The following is a 22,824-nucleotide window of genomic DNA, read 5'->3' as shown; positions in this document are numbered from 1 at the left end:
GCTCTCCGCTCTGCGGGGAGCCTGCTTCCCCCTCTCTCTCTTCCTGCCTCTCTGCCTACTTGTGATCTCTCTCTGTCAAATAAATAAATAAAATCTTTAAAAAAAATAAAAGATATTTAGATGGAAGTAGGAATGAAGGAGGGAGACATAAAAATTATGAATAAACACACATGCCACACACACGATGCCTGAAGGGCTTACAAAATGCATCTAGTTGCTAATGATCTTTATTTAGATCTCTGTTTCGAATGAAAAGTTGTTTTGCAGTTACGACACAGAGGAAGAGAAATTTAAGAAGCAACCACATCTTTCAAAACACCAGTAATCAGGAGAGGAATACAGTTTTGACATTTTGTTCCAAAACTTTGTCTAGGAGAACATGGAAAAGGAAGGAAAATTATATTTTGTTAAATTTTATAACTAAGTATATATAAACTATACCTCGATAAACTGTACATAAATTATGTCTCAATCAACTTTATTCTAAAAATCTAAGCAAAGGAAATAAACCATGAAAGCAGCATGATTGCTTCTGGTCAGGTGGGGGAGGATGTTGGCGAAAGCCAGTGCCCTTTGAAGTAAGCTAAATATCTGTTTTAACTGACTCCATGCCATTTGCTGAAGAGCCCACAGGCCCTATCCACAGCATTCACAATCAGTTGGGTAGACCAGAAGCCAAGGTTTGGGAAGACTGAGTCTCACTACATCCTTTACTCAATGAATATTTGAGATCATAGGAGCAGAATTCGAAAGATGCTTATGAGGCACTTTGGGAAACAAGCTGCAGAGATGGTTGTATTGATCACTCACTTTCCCTTTATAGAAATATGTCAAGATCATGTCTTCACACCCAGCTTATAACCCACAGCTCACGTCCAGCACCTTCTTATGTTCTTCTAGCTCAACTGTAGTAATCTTTAGATAAAAAGAAATACAGGCCTTCATTATCCTTCTTCCAGCCCTCCGATATTCCAGAGAGTGCAGGGAAACCATTAACACTCTAATTTTATATTTTAAGTGCTACAACAATCAATCCAAAAATCTCTGAAAAGCTGAGAGGTTTAGTGTTTACCTCTGTTCCACAGCCTTTCAACTGGATTCTTTGATGAGCCTCCAAAAAATATCTCTGATCTGAAACCAAACCCAGATGGATATTTTTCCTGGCCTATTTTCATCTGGTTAGCCACCTGTTTCTCTCTGTGCTAATACAGGAAGGGGAGATGAGAAAATGGCAGATGTTGGCTCAGAGTCTGGGGAAGGTGGCTCCTAAAATAATCGTTCTTTATTCACTGCCAGGCTCCAATGCCACCTTCATTGATTGGAAATGCAAAGTATGCCAGCAGTGTTTGTTAAAAAAAATAAATAGGGCTGCCTGGGTGGCTCACTGGGTTAAGCCTCTGCCTTCAGCTCAGGTCATGATCTCAGGGTCCTGGGATCGAGCCCTGCATTGGGCTCTCTGCTAGGCAGGGAGCCTGCTTCCTCCTCTCTCTCTCTCTCTCTACTTGTGATCTCTCTCTGTCAAATAAATAAAATCTTTAAATAAATAAATAGATAAATATCGGGGTACACACTAGAATTTCAGAGGTGGAAGTCACTGTAGAGGCCATTTAATTTAAAGCCACAGTTCATAATCTAGACAACTGAAGTCCAGGGAAATTCAATTAGATTCTAAAATCAATATATTTAAAATAAATAGGTAGAGAAACACTCAGTACACAAGACCCTGTAAGAAAGGTGGGTTTGAGCAAATCAAACTCTTAGAATTGCAAAATATAGTTATTGAAGGAAGAAATTAATGGACTAGTTAAAAGCAGAATAGACACATTTGAAAAGAGAATTAGTAAACTAGAAGGTGGAGCTGAGAAAATTGCCATAATGCAGCAGAGTAGAGGAAATGAAAAATACAAAGAGGAGTTATGGGAAATGAATGCTAAAATGAATAGTTTCAATATATGTAATGGAAATTCTAGATGGAGAAGAATTAAGAAAATAAATAATAAGTAAAGATTTTCCAGAATTGGTCAAAGACAAGACTTCTCAGATTAAAGAATCACAATGAACCCAAAGCAAGGAATATGAAATCACACCTTCCCTTAGACACACTGTAATGAAACCCAGAAATATGGGGGAAATATTAAAAGCAATTCAAAAAAAGAACAACATTTTAGGGTGGCTACAAATTTCTCAATTACAACAACAAAGGCTAAAAAACTATGGAATAATGTTTTCAATTCCCAAAGAAAATAACTGACAGCCTAGAATCCTGTACCTTGCTAAACTATTATTAAAGAGTTAGGGCAAAACAAAGACTTCCAGAATAACACTTGAGACTTTATATCTGTCTGTTAGGGCTGCCATAACAAAATACCACAGGCTAGATGGCTGAAACAATAGAAACTTCTTTCCCACAGTTCTGGAGGCTAGAAGTCCCAGAGTGAGGTCTGGCAGGGTTTAGTTTCTGGTGAGAGCTCTCTTTCTGGTTTGCAGACATCCACCTTCTTGCTGAGTCCTGACACGACCTTGCCTGTGAGCATATGCAGAGAGAGAGCGAGCGATTGAGAGGGAGAAGGAAAGAAGAGTCTCTCTTCCTCTTCTTTTGTAAACAAAAGATTCACAACAGCCACGTTTTGGTTTCAAAAAGGAAAGAAAACTTTATTCTTATTATAGAAACCTAGTAGAAACAGAAAAGGGAAGGAATCTACACATAGATGAAGGTAATAGCAGGCAAGAAATGAGAATAAGGCAAAGTTATATCAAATCGGGTACTTACTAAACATCCAGCCTCATTAACCTGCAAAGCCCCATGCAAACAGCCAGGTAGGAGTCCCAATTGAGAGTTCTGGGCAGAGCATCCTCCCCTCAGGTGGTGAGACATCCAACTGATCATTCCCCATAAGGGCCATATTTATATGGCAAATAACAGGGTTTGAAATTAAACATTTGTTCGCCCACGTGCAGTTTGGAGCGAGCTGCATTTCTATGTTATCATGTTTCTATATTTTCAAGGAACCTGGCTTTGTGTATCTGCTTCCCCTCCTGGATGCCAATCTGGGGGGCCAGCCTAGTCTGGAGCATCAGGGGATCTGAGACAAGATTTGCAGCTCTTAGTATCCAGAAGAGAAGGGGCAGTTCTGACCTGGAGGCCAGACAATATATTTCAAACAATAGGCTCCCACGGTTATTCACACAGCACGCGTCTCACAAACCACATTCCTTAGCCTGCCTGTGTATATGCAGGTCAAGTCTCAAAAACATTTATCCCTACAGAATAACTTCTAATAAGGCCACCAGTTCTATTGGGTTCGGGCCCCACCCTTATGACTTCATTTAACCTTTATTATCTCCTAAAGACCTTATCTCCGCATATAATCACATTGGGGGTTGGGGCTTTAGCATATGAATGGGGGGAACGGCACAATTCAGTCCACAGCAGACTCCTATAGGATAATTTCAGAAGGAAGGAGATTGGATACAAAAGTAAGGAGAGAAACAAAGGTAAACAAAGAAATTGGTAAACACAGGATTCCCACAGGGCAGGGTAAATCAGGGTAAAAGGTAAATCTAAATTAATACTGACTCTAAAAGTCATTACTACTAATAACAACTAATTTGGAGAGGGCCAAAACTAAATGTAAATAACTAGCATTGTCCAGTACTACTTTCTATAATGATGGGAATGTTCTCTATCTCCGCTGTCCAATATGCTAGCCATTAGCCACATGTGACTATGAAGCACTTAAAATGTGGCTATGCAACCAAAAAAATTTTTAGTTATATTTAATATTAATTAATTTTGACTTAAGTAGCTACATGTGGTTAATGGCTACCACATTAGACAGTACAGCATTACACAATAATAACATGGCAAGTGACTAGAGCAGATCAAAGTTAAATAGTCTAAGGTCTTTGTTCAGAAGGAGAAGGGACATTTTGGAGGCAGTTATTCATATTAAAAATTTGATAGAGGCAGGGCACCTGGGTGGCTCAGTCTTTAAGCGGCTGCCTTCAGGTCAGGTCATGATCCCATTGTCCTGATATCGAGCCCCACGTTGGGCTCCCTGCCCTGAGGGAATCCTGTTTCTCCTTCTCCCACTCCCCCTGCTTGTGTTCCTTCTCTCGCTATGTATCTCTCTGTTAAATAAATAAATAAATAAAATCTTTAAAAATTTTTTTGATAGAGGCTACAAAAATTGAAATAGAATGTATCATTTCCAAAGTAGTAGAAGGAAAGAGGAATAAAGAAAACAGTGTTGATACACAGAAGGTAGGAAAAAGAGATGGAAAAAAGAAATCAAAGAAAAGTATGATAAATAGAAAGTATAACGAATATGATAGAAATAAATAAGAAATATACCAGTTTCTTCTTACAATGAAATACAGGATTTTAGTGGAACCTGATATATCAAGGCCGTATTGAGTTTAAAAAAAAAGGGTAGCAAAAGATATGTACAGTATTAAACCTTCTATGTAAAGTTTCAAAACATATAAACTATTAGTATTTATTTTTTTAACACATAAATATGCCAACTATAACAATATGCATGGGAATGAATGACACAACCCAACTTCAGGATAGTGATTTCTTCTGGAGGAGGGGCAAAGGAAGGTGAGTAGATCTTTAGTTGAATCTAAATATTTTTAAGAAAAGATGTGAAACAAGCATGATAGTGTCCACCTATAAAATGTGGGTAGTAAGTACCTGGATTTCAGACTATATTGTTTGAAAGTAATAATAGTTTCAAACTCTTATTTTTTCATAAATAAAAACTCAAGTTCAAAAGAAATATATCCATACAGATACTTTGCACTTTTGTCTGTTTTAGATTGTTTCTGTCTGACTGGTTCAGATCTTAGGACTTGAACTTGATTTTTTGGTCACGAAGGAAACTTCCATCCCCAAAATAATAGTTTAACATAATGAGCCCTCCTCACATCAGAGAACTAAGGAGCTAGATAACCCAATTCCACTGGAAAGTTCTGTTTCCTTTAGACAGGGGTCAGCAACTTATTTAAAACTGTTTGTATTGGTGGGATGAGTGAGTATTCTTGGGTGCCATTGGATGCTATGGGTTAGGAGGAAAGGAGACAGAAGAAAAGGAAAAGAATGGGGGAGGGAGTAGGGAAGGAAAAAGAGTTCTGGTAGAGGGCTACCAATCCACTTTGCTCACATGGGAGCCACCTCCCCACATATCCCTGTAGATGAAAGCAGGATGGGGGCACCTGGGTGGCTCAGTCAAGTTAAGTGTCTGACCTTGGCTTAGGCTATGATCCCAGGGTCCTGGGATTAAGTCATGGGTTGAGGTCCCTACTCATCGGGGATTCTGCTTCTCCCTCCCTCTGCTCATACTCTCTCTCTGTCTCTCTCAAATAAATAAATAAGATCTTAAAAAAAAAAAAAAAGAAAGAAAGAAAGAAAGAGAAGAAAGCAGGATGGAATGACCTCATCTCATTGCTTTGGCATTTTTCTATTAGTGCTCCTTTCATTGTATTGATTGCAATTATGGTTTACATAGCTGTCTCCCCCACTGGACCATGTCCTACTCCTCTTCTTATCTCGAGTGCTTAGCACATGTCTGACAGAGTAGGTCTTAATGAATGTCTGTTGAATTTATGGTGAATACACAACGTCAGATCTTAAGTGATTTCCTGGCTTCTTTTTTAAGCCTTCCAAGCCTTTTTCTTTTGCTTTACAGCCTTCTAGGGTCCTCTTTCAGGCTCTCAGAATTTGAAACCTTTAAGCCTCTATCCAGCTCTAAGCTGGGACACTCAAAACAACTTCTAGGTGGCCCACAGAGCACTTTGTCAGGAAGACAAGGGAGATAGACTGGGGGTAATGTCAAAATGGAGGTGTTCCAAGGGCGTCCTAGGAGTGCCACAGAGTCCCGAACCTGACTTTTTTCCTTTGTGGGAACCGGGACAGGGAGCCACAGTTAAGACGATAAAGGAGAGGGATGTGGCAGTTCCTGACACCTAGCGTTCATGTCCTTCCTCCCCGGTGTCCCCAGGCAGAAGCGTGGGTCCCGCAACCACCTTCTCATTCCCAGCCCTGGCTTCCCCAAGCCAGCCCTGGTGTTCATGATAACAATCTCCTCTTTTCAAGACAAATCAGATGTTCCTTACAGCTGTGGGTGGTACTGTCTTAACAGAAGCAGCAGTCTGGCCAGCAAGATATTTCTGTCATCCGTGTTGTGGGAATAGGTCTGTTCTGCTTGGTTGCCATCGAAGGGATTTTCCTACAAAGATGTCTGTGCAAACAGTCCGTTGGAGGGGAACTGGCCCTGCCTTGGGCCTCCTTGCTTATTGACCAGTCAGTGTCTTTCAGCAGTGAGTCGTTCAGGACCCAGGTTGAAGGGGAAGCAAATAAGCAAGAAGGCTAAGTGTAGCCCATATTATTGCACGCAGCACCGAGACAGACACTGGGCAGTGCACCCTTGCCTTATTTCGGCAAAGCCTGCTGTTTGCTTCAAGAGGGATCCAAGACAGCAGTTGCCTACTTACCTTTCCCCTTCAACAGATTGGGGTGGTCTTGGCTGGCTAAGTCTTGTTGGGTCCTGGGCAAGTCTGGGGTCTCTTGTTCACCTGGGTGAGGGAATCCTCTCTGTAGGTTCTGCCATAGGCTCTAACCTAAGCAAAGCAGGCAGAGTACAAGGCCCTACAATATTAGCAAGCTCTCCTACCTTGAAACCTCCACAGCGTCATCTGTTGTACTGGGCACTTCCCTAATAATCTCCCAGGAGAGTATCAGCTAAAGGATCACAAAAAGCAGAAGCCATAGCAAATTCTACAGCAGTGGGAGCTTCTCTGGGAGTTCTTTCCTCAATAACATTGTCCCTTGCCTATTGCCATTCCAGCCACTCTCTGCAATAGAGGTAGAAACAGAGTACAGGGCCTTTCACGTTAGCTGGCCTCAGTGCAGGCCACCCGGACTATCCCATCACCCAGTGGGGGTTGTAAAGAAAGGAAAAGGATTCATTACAGCCTACTGCCCCCATGACATGAGACTGGGTGGAGGAGGAAGTCATAAATGATACAAGTTGGGATCCCCTCAAAGGAGCGCGTAAAAATGTAAGGAAGCATGGTGTTACTACAGGCGATGGAGTTTGCATTATTAAAGCTGTAAGGGATGGCTGGAGACTGTCTTCTACCCCACCATTTTACAGATGAGAACACCTAGCCAGAGGAAAGTAATTGGTAGAAGGTGCCACTGCCAGTCAATGTTAAGGCTGACACTAGAAGTCAAGCCCAGCGATCCTCCACTGGCTTTTAACTGGCTCTTGCCTTAAATGTAGTTGATAACTGGCCATCATGGCAACCTTTTACAGTCTTAAAGCCGGGGCCAGGAAAGAATAGGATGAGGAGAGAAGCTCTAATTTCTCTTTCTCCAGCAGAACTCCGGAGGCTAGAGTCTCCAGACAGAAGCCAGCCTCCCAGAAAGCCTCTATCAGGGGCGCCTGGGTGGCTCAGTGGGTTGGGCCGCTGCCTTCGGCTCGGGTCATGATCTCAGGGTCCTGGGATCGAGTCCCGCATCGGGCTCTCTGCTCAGCAGGGAGCCTGCTTCCCTCTCTCTCTCTCTCTCTCTCTCTCTGCCTGCCTCTCTGTCTACTTGTGATCTCTCTCTGTCAAATAAATAAATAAAATCTTTAAAAAAAAAAAAAAAAGAAAGCCTCTATCAGCAGCCCCAAATATCCCAGGGGTGTCTTTAGTATATCCTGGAGCACAGGTAGGCCAACTACACAAGCTCCAGCACAGCCAGGACCCTCAGGTGCCATCAGACTGTTGGTGCCACAGTTGTAGCTGAAATGGGAGGTGCCTGGTCAGAGAAGTGGCCTAGGAATCAGCTGCACAGCTCAAATAGTGCAATGCCCACAGAGCTGCCCTGGTCCAGCTGGCTGGAGAGAGTCACACCTAGCACCAGAAAGGTATCCATAAGAGAGGAGCCCTCCTAAGGTCATCTCTAGGCCACTTGGGCCGGGAAGGAGACCCACAGACCAGAGCTTCTGCCATACCCAGGTACTCAGGACTTTGGGAAGCGTTCTCCATTGGGACTTGAATTCTTGCTTCTTTTTTCTCCTCCTTTTTCTTTTAGAAGAAATTTAACAATTAAATGAAAGAAAGAGGTAGATTAAAAAGGTGAATAAGAAGGAAAGAATTGGGATTTTAATTTAAAAAGTCCTGATTTGAAAGCAGGTAGTGTTTTAGGTTTTTTTCCATATGTTTCATTCTGTCTCAGCCCCATAGCAAAGGGTGGACAAGCCTCTGGATCAGGGCTTCTAATAATTACAGTCAGGCTTTAGCCAAGAGAGACCACGGTGGTGAGGCTTAGGTTTGTTTTCTTGCAAGCCCCAAGTCCCTTTTGTTATCCTTCATATAGTCAAGAGACATTTGAAGGTCTACTTTATGCCCAGGCATTACTAAGTACAGGGTATGGTATTCATTAGTGATAAAAATGCACATCACCTTGGGAAAAGAGTATGGCAGTTTTAAAAACTTAAAATTGGAACTATCATATGATGTAGCAATGCTACTTCTAGGTGTATATCCAAAAGAATTGAAAACAGGATGTCAAAGAGATATTTGCATACCCATGTTCACTGCAGTATTATTCACTGTAGCCAAGAGGTTGGAGCAAAGTAAATGTCCATCAATGGATGAATAAACAGTTTGTGGTCTGTACATGCAATGGAATACAATGTAGCCTTAAAAAGGAAAGGAATCCTGTCACATGCTTTAGCATGGATGAACCTGGAGGACATTGTGCTAAGTGAAATAAGCCAATTACCAAATGACAAAGGCTATATGATTTTGCTTATATGAGGTATCTAAAGTAGTTAGACTCACACATACAGAAAGCAGAATAGTGGCGACCAGGGGCTAAGGGGAGGAATAGGGGAGTTCTTGTTTGATGGGTATAGAATTTCAGTTCTGCCAGGTGAAAAGGTTCTGGAGATCTATTCCACAACAATGTAGATATACTTAACGCGCTTATAATAGTGAAGATGGGTCATTTTATGATTTTTTTTACCACAATAAAAAAGAATACACGTGGGCGCCTGGGTGGCTCAGTGGGTTAAGCCGCTGCCTTCGGCTCGGGTCATGATCTCTGGGTCCTGGGATCGAGTCCCACGTCGGGCTCTCTGCTCGGCAGGGAGCCTGCTTCCCTCCCTCTCTCTCTCTCTCTCTCTTTCTCTGCCTGCCTCTCTGTCTACTTGTGATCTCTCTCTGTCAAATAAATAAATAAAATCTTTAAAAAAAAAAAAAAAGAATACACGTCATCCTTGCCCTTGTGGACCTTATTATTTAAAGGGGAAGATAGTCATTAAATAAAGCTACAAATAAATAATTATCACCAGAAAGAAAATGAACAGGAAGAGTAATCAGGCAAGGCTAGAGATCCCCTTGATGTAATCTGGGAAGTCCTCTCTGATTCTGGCTCAAATTAGGTATCAGTAGGCTCTTCAGAGAAAGCCATGCTCCCCATTCCCATGTCCAAATGTAGACCAGTCCTGGAAATGAGTCTCTGCCAACCCAGCTGCTGCCCCCTGCCCAGGGTACTGCCGGTGACTTATGGTGTTTCCCACCACCAAACAGACCAACTCCTCTTCCTCCCTAAAGCACAGAGTGGGCTGAGGGGGACCATTGCCTGAGCCTATACTGGAGCATTCTTTTTTGTGTGTGGTATTGTGATAAGCCTTGTGTATGTGATTTTTTTTTTAAATCTTTGTAAGCAGGAATACTGCCTATTTTAGACCTTAGTGTGTCAAAGCATCTTTAGTATCTCATTTACAGTTATTGAGCAGAGAGCAGGAACTCCACACACACACAGCTCAGAAATGCTCCTCTCCAGCCATCTCCAGCTAATCCTTGGTGTGGGTGTTTTAGTGGATATTTTCAAACTCCCTGAAAAAAACATGCCCTTTTTCCTGGAGGTAAGAGGGTTACCTTTGATGCTTTTTCACCAAATGATGGTAAAACCATTGGTGAAACTTTTCTTCTTCTCTGTCTTTGATGAGCTCAATCTCTGCTCATTCGTTCTACTCCCTCCTCTGCCCAGGGCCATGCCGTCACCATGACCCAGATCTCTGGGTAGGCACCTGCCTTCCTTGGTTTCAGAAAGTTAAGAATGGCAGGGGACAGGAGAAACAGGCCCCCTTCCCTCTTCCTTTCCTGCCACCTAGCTGGAAAGTGTCCAGCCAGGAACTGGGACCAGCTCAGATCATCACAAGCTTGTCTGAGGCCTCAGAGAATGCTGCAGGGTCTACAGTGGGCAAGAACAATGGCATTTTCACAGTAGAAGTGATGCAGTGCTAGAGCTACAAGCAGATTGCTGATTTTAGTGCAGCTCTCTCATGTTACAGAGAAAGAAGTTGAGATCTGAAGAGATTCCAAGACCATGGGATCACAGGAGATGGACTTCCCAGTTCAGAACTTTTCCAAGTTAAGGCTTCACCCAAAGCTTACCTTGATCTCAGCAGACCCCAACCACTATCTTCTCAGTGCTAATCTCTTGGTAGAGTGCAGGGGCAAGCAAAAGATGGGCCTGAGGTGTGATTTTACTCTTCTCATCCAATGTTTGAATCTCACTCCATCTCCACTGGTCACTGGTTCCAGTTGCTTAGCATTCTTGGGGCCCTAAGATCAGCTTTCCTCTCACCTCAGGAACAAGGCATTCCTCTTCCTTCTCAACCTCCGAATTAGCAAATAACTAAACCTCTGCCCTATCTCCTCATGTCCCCCAACCAAAAAAAGGCTTCCTCTCTGTGTTATTATCACCATTAATACTGAAAAGCGTTTACAAATTACCTATCACCTCCCCTAAAGGTGACCCGTAAATCTTAAAAGAGACCTTTTAAAAGACTATTCAAAACTTTGTTTCAAATTACACTTTTTAACTAGTAGAGCTTTCAGTTATACTCATGGTATACTCATGGTCCACCCTAAAATCCTCCCCACCCACCTCCCCACCTTCCACACAGACATCTGTGTGGTTTTTCACTTCCAGGAAATTATGTGAGGGAAGGAGAAAAAAAATGGAGAGTGGTGAGAGGCGGCACAGGGTAAACACAAGCAAAACCACAGCTGGTTTGGGGATTGTCTGGCTACATTTCCAAAGAAGGAGAAGCCGAGGCTCCCCCTCCGGCTCTACAGAATTCCAGTCCACAGTTTGCCTCTCACTCTTGACAGCTCCAGCCTCTGTGGGTGGGTGAGCTTCAGCCAGTAGAAGAGGACTCTGGGAGGGGAGGGAAGATACTTGCCTTTAGAAAACTGCCTGAAAGGTCTGGGCAGCTGTGGAAACTACCTCCAGAGTCTCTTCATTTAAACCCGACCAGAGAATGGACAGCTCCATCATCCAGTAAGCTACAGTGGCAAATCACAAGTAGAAGGTGGGTGCTAAACAAAGCAGAACTTTCTAGGTATTCTGATAAAGTACCCTCCACCCCATCCCTACACACAGACACACACACGTAAGCACACACGCATGCACACAGCTGTACAGATAAAGTACCCTCCACCCCATCCCTACACACAGACACAGACACATGCATGCACGCACGCACAGCTGTACAGTTCAGCCTCCAGCTTTCAGATATTCCCCACTCATTTCCTAGCTGATTCTCCCGCCCTCTTTCTTTCCCCTCTAATTCATCCCTCTGTGCTACTAAGAATTATCTTTTTTTCTCAAGCTTATATAAAGAATTTTTTAGGGGCGCCTGGGTGGCTCAGTGGGTTAAGCCGCTGCCTTCGGCTCGGGTCATGATCTCAGGGTCCTGGGATCGAGTCCCGCATCGGGCTCTCTGCTCAGCGGGGAGCCTGCTTCCCTCTGTCTCTCTCTGCCTGCCTCTCCATCTACTTGTGATCTCTCTCTCTGTCAAATAAGTAAATAAATAAAATCTTTTTTAAAAAAAAGAATTTTTTAATTTAAGTTCAATTAGCCAAAATATAAGTACATCATTAGTTTTTGATATAATGTTCAGTGATTCATCAGTTGAGTATAACCAAGGATTATCTTTTTAAAAGGCTAAACAGGGGGCCCTGGGTGACTGATTGATTGGCTGAGCATTCGACTCTTGATTTTGGCTCAGGTCATGATCTCAAGGTCATAAGATTAGGCCCCACTCAGCAGTCTCTCACTCTGGGAGTCTCCCTGGGAGTCTCACTGGGAGCCTCACTCAGCAGAGTTTGCTTGAGATTCTCTTTCCTTCTCCCTCTGCCCCTTCTCTCACTCTCTTTCTCTCTCTCCAGAATAAATAAATAGGGATGCCTGGGTGGCTCAGTCAGCTAAGCATCTGCTTTCGGCTTAGGTCATGATCCTAGGGTCCTGGGATAGACTCCCACATCAGGCTCCTTTCTTATCAGGGAGCCTGTTTCTCCCTCTACCTGCTGCTCCCCCTGCTTGTGCGTGCTCTCACTCTCTGTCTTTCTCTCTCTGACAAATAAAACCTTTAAAAAAATGAATAGATAAATAATATCTTTAAAAAAAAAAAGATAAACTGATCATGTCACCCCTTGCTTAACTCCATCAATGATTCCTTTTGGCTCACTGGAAGTTCAGCCTCCTTAGCATGGCATGAAGCCCCTCCCCGCAACCACCACCCGACACGTCCTCCTTAGTCTGGCCTCTAGCTTGCAGAACTACCTGCAACTCTCCTGCAGCACCACACTGCTTTCACCCCTGTGCTTTTCTGCAGGCCTCACTTCCTAGAACTTCTTATAACCATGCTTGTCCCTTACCGCTCAGCTCAAGTGCAAACTCATATCGCTCTACTCAACTTGCAGCCCCTCTTTTGCAGCAATATGCCCAGGTCTTACATCATCATGACAGCTCTTTTACTGTGTATTAACTGTCCAGTCGCCTGGCTTTTTATCCCACTGGAATTCTTGAAGACAAAGAAGGGATCTTTTTCCCTCGTGTAAACCTAGTGCCCAGTACATAGTGGGCACATAAAACTTTTATTGAATGGATGATCTCAACAGTCCATGCACTGCCCAGCAGAGAGTGGTTGGGAGATGACTTCATGCCTTGAAGGATCCTTGAAGGGCAACTTCAGCACACCTCTGTCCTCCTAGTGGTAAGCACTTTCTCTGAGTTGGGGAACATGGAATCATCAACCGTTAGACCTAGAAGGGACTTCAGAGCTCAAGAGAAACAGGATGGAGTTGTGACAACAGAAGCAGAGGTCAGAAAGGAAAGAAGAGGGGCGCCTGGGTGGCTCAGTGAGTTAAGCCTCTGCCTTCGGCTCAGTCATGATCTCAGGGTCCTGGAATCAAGCCCCGCATCGGGCTCTCTGCCCAGCGGGGAGCCTGCTTCCTCCTCTCTCTCTCTCTCTGTCTCTGCCTGCCTCTCCACCTACTTGTAATCTCTGTCTGTCAAATGAATAAATAAAATCTTAAGAGAAATAAAGAAGAAAAGAAAAGGAAAGGAGAGAAGATGCTCTGCAGCTGGTTTTGAGGATGGAGAAAGGGGCCACAAGCCAAGAAATACAGGTGGCTTCCAAAAGCTGCAAAAGGCAAGGAACAAACTGTCTCCCCAGAGCCTTCAGAAGGAGCATAGCCCAGCCTACACATTGACTTTAATGCACTGAGGCTGGTTTTGGACTTCTGACTTCCAGAACTACAAGGTGATAAATTTGTGTTGTAAACCACCAGGATTGTGACAATCTGTTACAGCAGCCATAGGAAATTAATATAGATTATTACTATTCAAACAGGATTGGTTTATTATTATTTGAACACCATAGGGGTATGTGTGTGTGTGTGTGTGTGTGTGTGTGTGTGTGTACAGCCATAAATGTATATGAAAATGCTTTATGCCTTTAGAGATGACAAAAGCAGCACTTAAGGAAACTTTAGGCAGGACCAGCAGGTGAGCAGGTCTGCCATTATAAACTGCCTAGGCTGTACGTCAGCCACACACCTGAAACAAGTTTCTTTGACAGTGCAGCCAATCTATTCCTCTTCTCTGGTGATGACCAGCCTGCATTCCCTTTCCAGGCACTTTATAGAAAGATACAGTACCTTTGGAGGCTTACAAATGTTAATGGCAGTGCTTTCTTCTCCGGAAGAGGGGATAGGGGAATCTTAATCGGGAAAGAAGAAAGAGGGCCTAGAGGAGAAAGTCAAGTGAAAAAGCAGGGTGGAGAGTCATCACCCTGAATTGGCCGGGTTTGGGCTACCAGGGGCCAATTGATGGCCTGATGCACCTGGAACTCCAGCTGCCTTAGGTTCTCATTGTTTGCCTGGCGGGCTCCAGGCCACAGCAAGGGTGGAGGTTCTGGTCCCACTCCAGGCAGAAGACCTCGCCTCCAGGGATACGCAGATTAGGGAGCCAGCAGCAGCCGGTGACCACATCATAGGTGCGCTGGGCCTGACGTAATGCCTCACCCCAGAGACACTGTCACTAGTCTCCCAACTGCCTGAAGACTTGCTCCTCGGTGCCCCAGAAAGCCAAGAGTTGCTCATTTGAAACACAGCTCCTAGGGAGCAATGATTTGGTGTTGTGAGGCTGTCAGCCACGGATGGATGGAGAAGGTATGCTCTGTTCACCCATAAGGACAATCTTTACGGCCTTAAGGCTTTCCCCATTTCTCTTTGTTATAGGGGCTAGGAGAGTGCCTGCATCTCCCCTGGGGCAAAAATGACTTGCCTGCAATTCATGTGAATTATGGCTGGATCCTGGGCAGCCAACAAACACTTGGCTGAAATGAAGATCAAGACCAGATACACTTGGAGAATTACTGAAAAGTACTATACTGATGCCTGTTTGGATAGTTCTTTTCCTACCCTCTGGGGCAGGATACCTTGATATGTGTGCCTCCAATAGCCCCAGCACACATCAGGAAGCCATATTTGGTCCAGAACCTCTCTGTGATGACCTCCAAGTCACGCTGGTTTTCCTGGAGGTTCCGAAAGGTAGCACAGATGGCATCCACAATCTTGTGGATGGCACACACAGCACTGGATCTGCCCACTTCAAAGAGCTCAGCTACACAGCCTGGAGGCACCAGGGAGGCCAGCAGAAATATTTCAATGGCTATCTTCTGCGGCGTAGAGGAAGATGACTTCCTGTTGGTGACCTCCCTTTGAAGATCCAGGGCCAGCTTTTTGCTGATACAGTAAAATGTCTCCTGAGATATCCAGAAGACTTGCCTCCATCTGCAAAGGCTAAGCCTGTCTGCTTGGAGGTCCTGCCAAAGATGAGATTGTGTAGGAAGAGCCCCAGTCCTGTGTGCTCTTCTTCGAAGGGACTGGGATACAGCAGGCATCCGTGGCTTTCTGAGCAGAGAACGGATGACTGCGTGGGTTCTCCAGGTATGGAGGGCAGCCTCATTCAGGTGGACCTACATGGCCTGGGCCGAGGCAGCCTCCTTGTCAGCCTCTTCACTCTCGGTCACAAGCATGGCACCAATGGCTCCCATCTGCAGGGTGGCTTGTATGACAAGCTGCGGCACCCCAGGGGCTGGATTCATGGAGCATGCTTTGAGGGTTGTGGGTGCCATGGAGCTGGGTAAGGCAAGAGTGATGCTTAGGAGTGTATGCCTTTCCTAATGATGGTCAACGAAATTCTTATCCCCCAGGTAGGTGGGGGACCAGGAAGCTCAGGGTTGAGTTAGCTGATGAATATCAGGCCTGTCATTATAAACTGGGTGTAAGGAATGTAATTTCATCTGTGTAACCACGCATCAGCAACTTCTGTTCATTTCCTTGCAGACTGAGTCAGCGATGCAAGAGCCAGGAAAAAAGAGCTCGGAGCCAATGAGACTAGATTCTTAGTGTGGCTATCGGTTTGTCTTCTCTTCTTCACAGACTTCTTCTTTTCTTTTTTTTTTTTTTTTTTTTTTTTTTTTTAGAGAGAGAGGGAGAGAGAGCAAGCACAGGCAGACAGAATGGCAGGCAGAGGCAGAGGGAGAAGCAGGCTCCCTGATGAGCAAGGAGCCCGATGTGGGACTCGATCCCAGGACGCTGGGATCATGACCCGAGCCGAAGGCAGCTGCTTAACCAACTGAGCCACCCAGGCGTCCCCAGACTTCTTCTTAATACTCCTCCTGGAGGACTTTTCCTTTCTCCTGGCCTTCTGAATCTCTTCACAAAGCAAACACATTGGTGTAATTCTACAGGAGGTCCCCTTCCACACACCTAAATCAAGGGTTAGCCTGAAAATACAAAAGACTTCACCAGTCAGTTTTACTTGCCCAGATCATCTGGTGCGCCCCCAAGGAAGCATCTGAAGAGCAGATTAGTTAATATTTTGGAGGGCAAGACGGTAAGATCCTTTTCAATCTCGGGTGCCTGGCTTTTAGTTAAAAATTTCATCCCAGATTTCAACTTCTTTATTAAGAAGAAGGACCTGCTTCACAGAAGCACAAAAAAAGATCAGTTATTCCTTAGAGTTTTCAGAATGAACAGCCACAAGGCAAAATAGGCTTTAGCGTTAGCACTTAGAGTTCTAGATCTGAGAATTCCACATTGCCAGGTCACTTGTAATGACCCTATGAGAACTAAGAGGCTGCTAAGGACTTCTTCACACATCACTGAAATACATTTCCTAATGTTTTTTCTCTAATGAAAATCTACTTTTTTTTTTTTTTTGAGGGTTTATTTCAGGGCTCTTTATTTTTTTTTTTTTTTATAAACATATAATGTATTATTAATCCCCAGGGTACAGGTCTATGAATCTGAAAATCTACTTTTACAACATCATGTGTCCTTTGGGCAGGCTGATCTTTTTCTAAGCGCTCGTGTCCATCCTAGGCAGCAGTAGGACTGATCATCTCCTAGTTCCATAGGCTATGCGAGCCCAGGAAAGTTACCTCCTCTCATTGTGTCTCAAGTGTACTCCTTGTAAAGCAAATAGGGTGGATTCACCTAACCCTAAAATCCCTTGCTGCTCCAACAACCTTTGGGCTAATTTAAAAGGCCAGGCCCCAGAAGATATCAGCTAAGATGGCTGAAACTGCATCTCAGAGCTTGTTTCTAAGAAGGTCTAATAAGTATAATGTAGTAAACATTATGAATTCAGCAATGGATTCCACAAATATTTATTGAGCCTTATTATTGTGCTAGGAATTCCAGCAGGCATGGGAGATTACATTTCACCTTGGTTATTAGATCAGCAGCTTAGAGAGAGAAAATGCAGTGATTACTCATCCCTTTGTAGGGTGGCTGTTTGTAAATGGAAAGTCTGTGCTTGCTCTTGGTGGCCAATCCTTGACTTGGGCAAGACTGAACATTCTGGCACCTGGGCCTTTTATGACTTAGATGAATCCTTCCATGTAGTAATTAAACCTATCTCCTATCTGGGTGGGAAGGAGTTTATTACTGTCAGAAGCTTGGGGCTCACTATAATCTCATTTTAATAGTATATTCCCTGTCCACCTGTCTGGAAAGGTGCTCTCTTACTAAACTTTCTGGCATCTTACATTTGAAATGACAGCTTAGCCAATGCCCACTGATCAAGAGAAAATGTGAGTTTCTACTCTATGTTCTCTGCCTATTTCCTTTGATGGAAGACATCTTCACTCTCAGTCTTTAGTAATACCTCCTCCTAACATTTTAAAAACCGAGTGCCTAGTGAATTTGCTTCCTCCTTAGTTATCATTAACTCAGCTTTCCATCTTAGAGGTCAGGTCTTTTCACAAACCATTTAAAGCTCCCCTTAGCAGTCATTGACTGGTCCCCTTAGACACCCCCTCGCCCTGAGGAGAGACAGCCGCAAGAGGAGTTTGCAGCTGAGTTTCTCTGTATCCCGTTGCCTACCTTTGAGCAAGACCTTATGCTGCTAATAAGTTGCTATTAATTGCTTGGTGGGAAGTGGAATGGAAGAAAAATGAGTGCTCATAACGCTCCTTACCGCCCCCCCCACACACCGCAACATACCCTTTTTTTAAAAAGGGGCGGTACATGGGGCACCTGGGTGGCTCAGTGGGTTAAAGCCTCTGCCTTCGGCTCAGGTCATGATCCCAGGGTCGTGGGCTCAGGTCATGATCCCAGGGTCGTGGGATCGAGCCCCGTATCGGGCTCTCTGCTCAGTGGGGAGCCTGCTTCCTCCTCTCTCTCTCTGCCTGCCTCTCTGCCTACTTGTGATCTGTAATAATAAATAAATCTTAATAATAAATAAATAAAAATAAATAAAATCTTTAAAAAAATTATAAAAAAAAATTTAAAAGGGCGGTACATGTATGAGGACCGTTTAAGAACTTTATTTTTCGGGGCGCCTGGGTGGCTCAGTGGGTTAAGCCGCTGCCTTTCGGCTCAGGTCATGATCTCAGGGTCCTGGGATCGAGCCCCGCATCGGGCTCTCTGCTCAGCAGGGCCTGCTTCCTCCTCTCTCTCTGCCTGCCTCTCTGCCTGCTTGTGATTTCTCTCTGTCAAATAAATAAATAAAATCTTTAAAAAAAAAAAAAGAAGAAGAAGAACTTTATTTTTCCCAACCGGTTTGAAGCTTTTATCAGAGACACTGCCCCCAGATCACCTCTGCTTCGTCCCTTCCATGATTTGCTCCCCATCTCCGCCAGCACCGCCCACATTACTGCCTCGGGGGTAGTCTCTAGAGGAAAAGGGGTTTCTTAAATTCGAAAACCTGCACCACGTCCTTGCAGCGCGGAGCAGGCCTCTGTTCACCCAACTTGAACTTGGGCTTCCGGCTGGAGGCAGATGAGAACGCGCCAGCCGCACCCCTGGCCGAGGGTACGGGCAGCCGCGGCCAGCGAGCTGTCCTATCCCAGCCCGCGCTCAGCCCCGCGGGCCTACGCTCAGCCGGGACGCGGCGCCCGCGGGACGCGGAGCCCGGAGCCGAGAACCGGGAGCCGGGCGCATCTTGCCGCTGCGGCTGCGGCTGCCGCTGCGGCTGCGGCTGCCGCTGCGGCTGCGGCTGCCGCTGCGGCTGCGGCTGCCGCTGCGGCTGCGGCTGCCGCTGCGGCTGCGGCTGCCGCTGCGGCTGCGGCTGCCGCTGCGGCTGCGGCTGCCGCTGCGGCTGCGGCTGCCGCGGGGGCCTCCCGCCTGCGCTCCCCCCCGCCTGCCATTCGCCCCTCCTCCCTCGCTCTTTGGCCTCTTCCTCCTCCTCGCTTCCTCCAAGCCGCCTCTACTTGCTTTTTCAAAGTGTAAATAGCCAACTACGGAAAAGTTTCAAAAATAGTTGGAGGGACTCCTGTCTGCCATTTACTGAAAATCCCTGATTGTCTTCTTTTGCTGGTTTGGCCACGCTTTAACCTCAGTGAGAAGACCGTTCTCCCACTCGCCAGGCCTCTGGAAGGATCTCTCCCAGCCATCCGTCGAGGGGTCTGCTCTTGAAGGGATGGGAAACTGACTTCCAAGTTAAAGAGTACTAAGGGCGAAAACCCTCCAGAGGAGAAAACAGGTGACCGAGGGGTGTTATTCTTTTCAGATACCTCGACCTTGCTGCTGACACTGCAAGTGTTGACACTTAATTCTTGCAGTGAGTGAATTTATCAGACTTCTTCCAAGCATACTCTTAGCTGGGAGCAGATCCTTGCAACAAAGGAGAGTTGGTAAGCAGGGACAGGTTCACCGCGTGGGTGATCTCCTGAATTGGGTTCTGCAGTTTGGGAACTTGGCTCTCACAATGAAAAGCATAGGCCAAAAAAAAAAAGAAAAGAAAAAAGAAAGAAAGAAAGAAAAGAGAAGAGAAAAGGAAAGAAGAAGAAAAAAACATAGGCAAGAGTGGGAGAAGAGAGAAATAAAATTAAAAACGCTAAAGACAAAACAAGACCTTGAAGTTCTGGCTTCCCACTTCCTATCTGCAGTAAAGACTCTCAGCAGTGATTACAAAACAAGGTTCCCAGAAGCTTGGTTCTTTGGTGGAAGTAGCTGGCTACTAGAGGATTTTGACTGATAAATAAATGCTTAAATTCATCCTGTAAGGAGAGGTTACTCTGGCTCTCGGCATGGTTCTAGTCCCCTGTTCAGCTGTGTGGCTTCCAGAGTCCCTTTCCTCCTCTGAAGGAGAGGGTGTAGACCTGACTGGGGAGGCTGTTTGTACCTGGAACACAGAAGCCACACTCCTGGCCAGTGGGCTAAATCCTGCTTCTCAGACTGGTTTGGTTTTGTTTTTAAATTAGTTGCTAACATTAAAATATGGGGAGACTTTTTTTTTTTAATTTTTTAAAAGATTTTATTTATTTGACAGACAGAGATCACAAGTAGGCAGAGAGTCAGGCAGAGAAGCAGGCTCCCTGCTGAGCCGAGAGCCCGATGGGGGGCTCGATCCTAGGACCCTGAGATCATGACCTGAGCTGAAGGCAGAGGCTTTAACCCACTGAGCCACCCAGGAGCCCCAGTACGGGGAGATTTCTTATAAAAATCTGGATATCCATCTTTTTGAGGGGAAAAAAAATATCCGTACATGCCATCAACACTGGACCTATATTTTGCACATAGCAACAAAAGACAGTTACTAGATACAGTTGTTACCAAGCCAGATTCACACAATCCTACCTGCTAGGTGCCCATGGGTATTTGAGTGTGGGCCCATGCTCTACTCCAGGTCTAATACCAGGTTACACTTCCTCCCAGGAGTCCAGCCGGTATTTCTCCACCTACTCTACTCTTACACTTCATAGGGCCACTCCAGGGCCTTGGTCTGCCTCTCCCAAGCATGAGAAAATAGTCTGGGAAGCCAAGTAGAAACCCTCAAATTAATATAAAATCCATGGAAACTGACCAGAAAGGGAAGTGAGTTGGGCCTGCAAAATTACACAAATTACTTCATCAACATAAATTAAAAGGAGCTGATAAAAGACTATCGAAAGACTTAGGAAAGGATGTGGTCATGATTGACGCTGGGATCCTGTGCTTCTTGCTTTCCCTCTAATCGAAGTGCCAAAACTTGTAACAGTTCATTGAAAATAATAACAACTATAGTTATTGAATGCTTGCTGTACACAAGGCAACCCAGTGAGGTCAGTACTGTTATTATCCCCATTCTGTGAATGAGGAAGCTGAGGCTTACAGAGGTCAAGTTATTTCCACAGGTCACAAAACTAGTGAGCTGGTAGAGGTGGGATTTGAGCTCAGGGTTTGAGTGGGAACCTTGGTGTCCTGGAACATCTTGAGGGTAGAGAGCTGAGTTTACCTTTTTGTAGCTCTCCAGATAGATATAGAGGCTAACAAACTATTGAATGACAGAGATAGGAAGGAAAGGAGGAGGAAAGAAGGAAGGAAAAGGAAAGGAAAGAAGAAAGAAAGGAAGGTAGAAAACAGAAAAAAGGAAAAAAATTAATAGCTTCAAGTTTGTATTTTTCATGGAAACAATGAAATTGAAAAAAAAAAGATTTTTAACTTGTTATTAATCCATTTGTCTATCCTCCAATCTATACATTTTGAACTTGCTGATTAGAATGAGCAAAATGCATTGTCTAAATAAAAACATGCAGTCTTTTATCTTATCACAAAGGGAAGCAAGGTTTTTCTAGAATAATTTCTTCTCACTGAAAACTCTCTGGCACCTAGTAATTATTTCCTTCCTTTTGTTATGTTCCCAATTTGCCCTTCAAGAACTTTGCCCAGGACTGGCATGTATGGTTTGCAGAATCAACACTCTTCCCCTTTTCACAAATGGGAACAGTGTGTACCCATCCACAGCCTTTGGCACCCCTCCCTGGCTGCACAGTCCCTGAACCGCCGCCAACAGTCTTCTCATATATAAATGCTCTTGGTCCCCCCAAACAGAATTTGTTCAACCTTGGAGACAGAAGCTCTTTCTAAAATACCCACTCATTTTGTGCTCCAGCGGCTTCCTACTGACATTTGCATGACAAAAGTCGGAGCCGGAAGGCTGGTGTTCTGAGATGGAAACCAGGAAGTCCTGGAGGCAAATCCAGATTCTGTTACCCTCTGGCAGTCTGATCTCGGACTAGTAAATTACCCAAGTCTTGGAGCTTATACCTCTATAAAATAGGAATAATGATAGCTACTATTATTGGATCGTCAGAGCGGAAGGAAGATAGAATGAGATCTTTGTAAGAGTGCTGGGAAGGGCTGAGAGTCACAACAGCTGAGAGGAGGTGAATAAGATCTGCTTCCTTATAAATACGTGGACTTAAGGGACTTCGGAGTTGGCAGGTACTAGAAAAGCTGCGCAGTCCTGCCTCCCACTCACTGGAAGTACTACTCGTGAGCAGTGCCTTTTCAGCATTCAACAGTTGCTGCTCTGAGCCACACACCCATGCCTTCCGTACTCCCTCCAGAGCTCACAAGGCCTCTTCTCTGTGCCAGGCACTTTAAACCAGCAGTCTCCTAATTTTTTTTTTCTTTTAAGATTTATTTATTTATTTATTTGACAGAGAGAGATCACAAGTAGGCAGAGAGACAGGCAGAAAGAGAGGAGGAAGCAGGCTCCCTGCTGAGCAAAGAGCCTGATGGGGGGCTCGAGCCCGGGACCCTGAGATCATGACCTGAGGTGAAGGCAAAGTCTTTTTTTTTTTTTTTTTTTAGATTTTATTTATTTATTTGACAGAGAGAGAGATCACAAGTAGGCAGAGAGGCAGGCAGAGAGAGAGAGAGAGAGGAGGAGGGAAAGCAGACTCCCTGCTGAGCAGAGAGACTGATGCAGGGCTCGATCCCAGGACCCTGGGATCATGACCTGAGCCGAAGGCAGAGGCTTAACCCACTGAGCCACCCAGGCACCCCAGCAGTCTCCTAATTCTTACCACAACCCTATGTCATATGCATTTTTATCTTCATTTTACAACTGTGGAAACTGAGATATTAAGTAATTGGCCCATGGCTACACAGTTAATACATGGGATTCACCCAGGTCTGTCTGGATCTGAAGCCCCTCTCTTTTCTGCATTGATTGCACTGCCTTAAAAA

This window comes from Enhydra lutris, unplaced genomic scaffold, assembly GCF_002288905.1.
Source record: "Enhydra lutris kenyoni isolate GAN:26980312 unplaced genomic scaffold, ASM228890v2 scaffoldscaffold28, whole genome shotgun sequence".
NCBI classification, from domain to species: domain Eukaryota; kingdom Metazoa; phylum Chordata; class Mammalia; order Carnivora; family Mustelidae; genus Enhydra; species Enhydra lutris.
The sequence above is the reverse complement of the archived record's forward strand: the minus strand, read 5'-3'. Positions refer to the sequence as shown.